The following is a 7,307-nucleotide window of genomic DNA, read 5'->3' as shown; positions in this document are numbered from 1 at the left end:
GTTAATAACGCTATTAACCTGCAGATTAATGCCATATATGCAGGTTAATTGCATTACTTCTGGTGACAGAAATGGATTACCTTTAAAGTTGAAGAGAAAAAAAAGTTCACCTTCCTTTGCAAAATCAGACGAGACCCGAAGAAAATACTGTATAGTGCGATTTTTTTTTCACAAGCAGATTAGGCCCATGAGAAAATTGCTCATCTGCACTGCCCTTTGAATAACATTGGTCTGAGTGCTGTCCATTTTTTCATGGAAAGAACTTGGACTGAAAAAATGCTGATGTGAATGTACCCTTACACTGCCGTGAGTATGCTGCCCCCACGCAATGGCATTGATTGACAGTGGTCCTTTACTAGTCCAGTGACCGCAGGCAGAAAGAGCAGGGACAAGTAAATTTAGTTTTAAACACATAGACCCTGATTAATCAAGATAGATGATGTTCATGAATATCTTGACGAGGGGGTGTGTTGGAGTCAGATGCTCCTGATTCATTATGAAGTGCACACCTCTTAATAAATCAGGAGTGGTGTGCAGTACGTCACAAATTTAACTACAAGCAAAGACTGGAGTAGGATTCCTATTGTAAGGAATGCCACAGCTCGCCATGAATTAGACGAGTTGTGGTGATACGACCCATCCGCTCGCCTGTTCCGCCCCAGCTCAGCCCATTTTAGTGGAGTTAGGAGAAACTGGTGTAAAATTACAAAAAATCTCTACATTTTTGCACAATTCTGAGTTGCGCATTAATTTTGTAACTTTTCAAAGCGATTTTCATTCTGGTGAAAATGGTCTGATGAATCAGGGCGGCCTTACATTCAGCAATTAGGGCTAATACAGGCATCATTAAAGAGGGTTTTAGGAGGCTGAAAAAGTGCCCTTAATAGCTTCTAGGGGTAAATCGTAATGACAGGTTCCCTTTAAGTGTCTATGCCACAGGGCGTTTGTCTATAAAGTTCATTTAGCAATGTACAAAAGTTACTGAAACTTTGCAATATATTTGAATTTGATAAGTGAGTGCAGATGTCGCACACAATGCTCGTTGCTGCATTATATCAAACATCAGCTAATAAATACTCTTTAAATTCATTCAGTCATGAAATGTATTTTGATTAAATAGAGCCACATACAGAATATACTTAGATAGGAAATATACCTTTTCCTTATCCACAGTCACGAGTAGAAAGTAATAAATTCTTAGTGAATGGATTAAAACTTAGGGTAAAACATTCAATTCTATAGAAATCAATTTGTTCAATTTCTATTATAAATGTGAAGGTCAAATATAAGCGATGTGGATCATTATGGCCTTGAATGTTACCTGTGCTGCTGGATGGTAAACTCAATAAAACTATTTAGAGTTTGTATATGAAAAGTCAAATGGGTACTATAGTTTTGACATGAAAATGGTATTATTTGTGTAATAAATAGTTCTACAACTTTCTGTATCAGTTCCTCAGCTTGATCTATGCTTGCTGTCATTCCATAGAAGTCCTCATCTCTTACTTCCAGAGGCTAAAAATCTGTTCTAATCATTTGGTGACATTTACTGGAGGTATATAAAGGTTCCCATTAAATGACAGCAAACAGAGATTTTGAAAACATTAAAGAGTAAATATAAAAAGTATATTAGCCTGTCGGGGTAAAAGAGAATATATATTTGTAACTTTTATACTTTTGTAACTTTTATACGCTTTTTTGCTAATGTACTAACCACCATTTTGTATCATATAACAATAAGCTTTCCTTGCTACGTAATACTCAAATCGAAACTTAAACTAAGACATTTCCAGTGTTGCCAGGACTTATTTCAGAGAAACGAAACAAGATTATAAGCTGACGGCTGCAATATCTGCCCAGAGACTGAGATAAGGAGATGTGGACCAATCAGGAGTGGCCAGACACTGGACTTTCATGGTTTACCCCGCCCCGGACAACCCCTTTTCCCTCCCATTATGTAGTGTATTTAGATTTGTGTATGTAAAAATAAACGCAGAACAATGCTGAGGACGTTGACTGTAGTAGTCTTCTGAGCATGCTCTGAGCTTGAACCAGCTTGTTGTCTGACTCATTCTTTGAATGGTTGACCCATGCTCATAGTTTGAATTTGGAGTGACTGGAGGACGAGTGGAATGTCATCACGACCCCCACAAATGGCGCCCAACGTGGGGCGTGGCTAGCGGTACGCCGCCCTCCCGGACCCATATTGCTGACTTCCCTGGTGGTGACCGCGGTGGCTGAATTTGAGGCCTGATCAACCTCCATCGAACACGGTAAGTTGAGATGTATTTTATATGTCTCACTTGCCTGTGTGTCAGCCGCAGCGGTTTCTGTGGGATTGTCAGGTTGGATCTGGGTGGGTGACCGGTCGAGTGGTGAGACCTTGGGCGTCCCGCACCACGTCCTGAACCAGCAAGTGTTAAACCGAGTGACGTCGCATGCCTGTGCGTGCTCGTGTGCACACCACCTCCTCCTCCCCCGGTCACTGTACTTTTCTTAGATAGCTGCCTCCCGTAACTGATAGTCGAAGTTTCAAAGCATTCCTGAATTGTAGTGTAAGGTGTTGTGCTGTCAGAATCTGTGACGAATTGAGGAGTATTCTTCGTCTAATACAGAGACTGCTGTAAAGTCAAGGTTAGGAAACAGTGTATTGAGAGGTGTACTCTACACTGACGGGTGATGCCGTGTTAGGAAAGGAGACAGATTGAGAGGTTACTCTCTGTCTTGTCAGTGTATTGAGAGGTGTACTCTACACTGACGGGTGGTGCCGTAGTAGGAAAGAAGACGAATTGAGAGGTGCTCTTCGTCTTATACAGAGAAACCTCATAAGGAGGGGTTCTGCTGTCAGGGTGCCGTGGTGAGTCGTACTGTAAAGTCGCCATTCAAGGTTAGGGAAGGGACAGATTGAGAGGTTACTCTCTGTCTTATCAGTGTATTGAGAGGTGTACTCTACACTGACGAGTGGCGACCTGTCGGCTGCACCAGTGATCTGAGTCGCGACAGATCATTGCATTCTATAAGAAAATGTTGTGTATATTCAAATTTGAAAGATCTCGTAAGTTGCGGAATGCTGCTGTAGGAGTTAAGCCAATTAGTGGAGTTACGGGAAGGCAAGAAGAATGTTAGGAATTTGTATAACATGATAAGCTTATCCAGTACAGGCAGGCTTTAGTCTTCAGTTTGGAAAGAATGTGTTACACAGAAGTTGGGAAAGTTGGGTGACGACTTTTGCATCAGGCTCAGGCACATCTTAGAGTAGATGGTGCAGGGGGGAACAGAGAATGCCGAGCCTTTGTTCGGATACATGAAAGCTGCAGATTGTGATTTGTTATGTGCCCTCAAATTGGCCGTAACCCCGTTGATGCCTGTTACTACACCTTTCCCTGCCCCCAAGAACAATCCCACCCCCACTCCCACCTCCTCCCTCCAACGGCCATCTTACTACACCTTTTCCTGCCTCCAAGAATAATCCCACTTCCATTTTAACTCCTCCCTCCCACGGCCATCTTGCTACACCTCTTACTTGTTGTGGGAGGCCCGGAAAGCCCCAATCCAGCCTATATCCACTACTAGATCCGTCCGGTGCATATTACCAGCCACCAGCACAGGTGGAAAAGCCCGTAGTCCCAGAGTACCCATCTGAAACTAATGTGACACCCTCTGCTCCAGTCCACGATGCTGAGACGCTTCCCCTGTTTCCTATGGGAGTCACCCACAACCCTGGGGATATCCTCCTCAACTCCCCAGAATTTCAGGCCAGACTGCTCTCCCTCCGCCAACATACTGTTACTCAAGACGATACGGAGCCAGATGAGGGATGGGCTCAAGATACTCCAGCCCCCCCCCCTTTACCCCATACGTTTCCTATGGCATCCTCCGCCCCACATTCATTGCCCATACTCCGGCCCTTGCTCCAAGCAACTGCTGAAAGAGCACCACCCCCCCAGCCCCTCAGAAGTCTGGGACCCCTGCCGCTCCCGGAATCTAGTAGACCCATCAGGACGCCCTGTCACTCTGTCAATAGGCTATGGTGACATCCTTACACATCGGGTGGGGGCCATAGTCAACCCTGCAAACACCTGTATGAGCCATGCTGGAGGATTGGTTCGTAAAATTGCCCTTGCTGCTGGTTCTACTCTGGCTGCAGAATGCCAGGCTCACTTAGCCGAAAACGGAGAGCTTTCAAAAGGCTATGGATTCCACAAAAGCAGGACCCCTTAGTACGTATGAATCCGGCCTAGAATACATGAAACAGTTAAAAGTCTGGGCTCAGGATCGCTTGTCAGATCAAGCTGGGTCTGTACAAGATGTTCAAAAAGACCCTGATGAATCTGTGGAAAGATATGCTGCAAGACTCAGCATGCATTTTGAGGATCTCGGATACAGTCCTCACGTCAAGATGCAGGCCGCCCTGTTGGTTCAGGCCCTAGTAGATGGCCTACAAGACGCTCTCAGAGATGACGTTCTGAGGGTACGCCCCGAGATTCGTTCTTCTTCTTTTAACGACGTAGTGAACATTGTCAAAACTTTCCAAAAAGCCATGTTAAAAATGGAAAAGGATACTAAGCCAAAGAAGAAAACCGCTCCTGCCATGCTATATCAAGCTCAAGAAAGCTACCCACCCCCTGGCAACCAACATGGAATCAAGTGGGTAATGGTTAAAGGCACAGGTGATGATACTCCTCCCACATATAGAAGACAAGACAGAAGAGATGACAAGGGATCATCTAGAAACAGAAGACAACCTCGTGATTCTGAAGGATGAATGTTATGTTGGGAGTGTGGTAGCCTTGACCACATCCTCAGAGACTGTCACTTTACAGGTGAACCATCAACCACTGGAGTTCCTGGTGGACACTGGGGCGGCCACATCTGTCATTTCCTCTGCACAGCTCCCTCCTTCTGTATCCCTATCACCGGATACCCTCACCTGTGTTGGGGTGGAAGGCCAACATATTTCCTCTCCACTCACAGTCCCTGTGTCTGCAGGACCGTTCACCGGAGTACTCACAAGATTCTTGGTCTCTGAAACTTGTCCTGTCAATCTGTTGGGAACCAATCTCTTAGAGCGGATGAAGGCAATAATTACCTTCGGAAACCATGGTATGGAGCTTCTTTTGCGGGACCCTCATTCCGAACAAGGGACTGAAGACCGCTGTGTTCTTAAAGCCTTCCCTCTCATGATGATGACCATACAACCTAACTCTCTGTGGTCCAGTGGGCCAGAGGACGTCGGCCTCCTGCAGGTTCCCCCGGTCCGAGTACACCTCAAGCCTGGACACAGGTATCCACGGTTGCCACAATACCCCCTCAAGGCTGCACAAGAACAACACTTGGGTACCCAAATCGTTTCCCTCCTGGAATCAGGAGTCCTTGTCAGATGTGTATCTCCATGCAATACACCCCTCTTTCCTGTAAAAAAGAAAACCGCTTCAGGAGAGCCTCCAAAATACCGGTTGGTTCAGGATCTCAGAGCCGTCAATGCAGCTACCATTTTAGAAACTCCAGTGGTACCCAACCCAAACACCCTCTTGTCTCAGCTGCCTCCAACGGCCACTTTGTTTACGGTGTTAGATCTGGCCAACGTTTTTTTCAGTATACCCTTACATGAAGATTCGTGGTTTCTTTTTGTTTTCACCTTTCAAAGAGCCCAGAACTCTCCTAACCAATTCACTCATTCTATAAAGTCTATTCTGGAGCCATGGGTTCAAGAGAACCCTCAGGTCACCCTTCTACAGTATGTGGATGATCTTTTACTCTGTGGCACTGAAGAAAATTTGCCAGAGATGTCAGTATCCCTTCTCTGGTTTCTTCACTCAGCTAACTGTAAAGTCTCGAAAGGCGAAGTCCAATGGTGTCTGCCCAAGGTCATTTTCCTCGGACATTGTATATCACAAGGTGCTAGACATCTGACTGAAGAAAGAAAACAAGCCATCATGGATATCACCTTCCCAACCACCTACTCCGCTATGCAGACTTTCCTTGGCCTCATCACTTACTGCAGGCAATGGATCCCTGATGCCTCAAAGCTCATGCAACCTCTGTACGACTGTCTCAAGAATGAAGGCTCAGTTTGGTTTCATGCTGAAGATCCACGTGTTTCTCATCAACACAGACTATGTTTTGACCGCCTTAAACAGGCTGTTGTCTCTGCCCCGGCCTTGGGCTTACCGGACTATACTCAGCCATTTCACCTTTTTGTCTCGGAATCGGAAGGTCATGCCTCTGGAATTCTAGCACAACGCTATGATCATAAGTATCAGCCTTTGGGCTACTACTCAGCCCGCCTGGACCCTGTCGCCCGAACTGCCCCCACGTGCCTTAAGGCGGTCCACGCTGCTCACATCCTTTTTGACAAGTCAGCTGATATCGTCCTTGGACATGATCTAGTTATACAGGCCGGCCATGATCTCTCAGCTGTTCTGCAACAAACATCTCCGAAACATCTAACCAACCAAAGACACCTGCGGCTGCAGTGTTCCCTATTGTTGCCCTCCAATATAACATTTACCAGATGTCTGACTATCAATCCTGCCACTTTGCTTCCACTTTCTAGGGGGGAAGGTGAAGAGGGTGAAGGTCCATTGGTGGAACCTCATGATTGTATAAAAATTTTGCAGGAAGAGACTTCTGCTCCAGAGAATATGGTGGCACATCCGCTCGCAGACCCTGCCTTGCACCTATGGACTGATGGATCCCGTTTCGCAGACCCTCAAGGGAAGTTCCACACGGGATATGCTGTTACAACAGACCTAACAGTTCTGAAGGCTGAAGCTCTACCACCATACATGTCTGCATAAGAAGCTGAACTTGTGGCTCTCACAGAGGCCTGCCACCTGGCAGCAGGAACAAAGGCGAATATATATATATACCGATTCCAGGTATGGATATGGAATTTGCAATGATTCTGGACTCTTGTGGAAGTCTAGAGGATTCATCACAGCTGCAGGTACACCAGTGAAACATGTCTCATGGATTAAGGCCCTAATGAAGGCCCTGGAACTACCCATTCAGGTTGCTGTTATGAAGGTCAAGGCTCATGGAAGACTAGAATCCAGAGAAGCCAGGGGCAACCACCTAACTGACCAAGCAGCCAAGACTGCAGCAGTGAAGAATGTGTCATCAAAGTGGCAGGAAAAGGAAGAAGAGATGGGAGAGACTCTGCAAACCGTAGCTGTGGCGCTCACTAGAGCAAGAGCCAAGGAACAGCCGGCGGAAGACCATACAAGTCCAGCGGAGACACGGGTGGAATCCAGAGGGGTCAGGATGCCTGAAGAAAAATTGTGTGAGGAACAAAGGAAAACCCC

The 7,307-nt window shown here is 46.1% G+C and overlaps 1 long non-coding RNA gene across 1 annotated transcript; it reads left to right on the top strand.

Moving 5' to 3' along the window:
- Positions 1 to 1,819: 1,819 nt before the first annotated feature.
- LOC141182918 (uncharacterized) lies at positions 1,820 to 4,675 on the top strand. The gene is made up of 2 exons (XR_012257981.1): positions 1,820 to 2,657; positions 2,743 to 4,675. It is a non-coding gene; the product is annotated as an uncharacterized lncRNA (long non-coding RNA).
- Positions 4,676 to 7,307: the final 2,632 nt, after the last annotated feature.

The sequence above is a fragment of the Phyllobates terribilis genome, unplaced genomic scaffold, assembly GCF_046119375.1.
Source record: "Phyllobates terribilis strain yellow unplaced genomic scaffold, ASM4611937v1 Scaffold_37__1_contigs__length_12642776, whole genome shotgun sequence".
Lineage (NCBI taxonomy): Eukaryota > Metazoa > Chordata > Amphibia > Anura > Dendrobatidae > Phyllobates > Phyllobates terribilis.
Note: the sequence above shows the minus strand (reverse complement) of the source record. Positions and strands in the feature narration are given on the sequence as shown.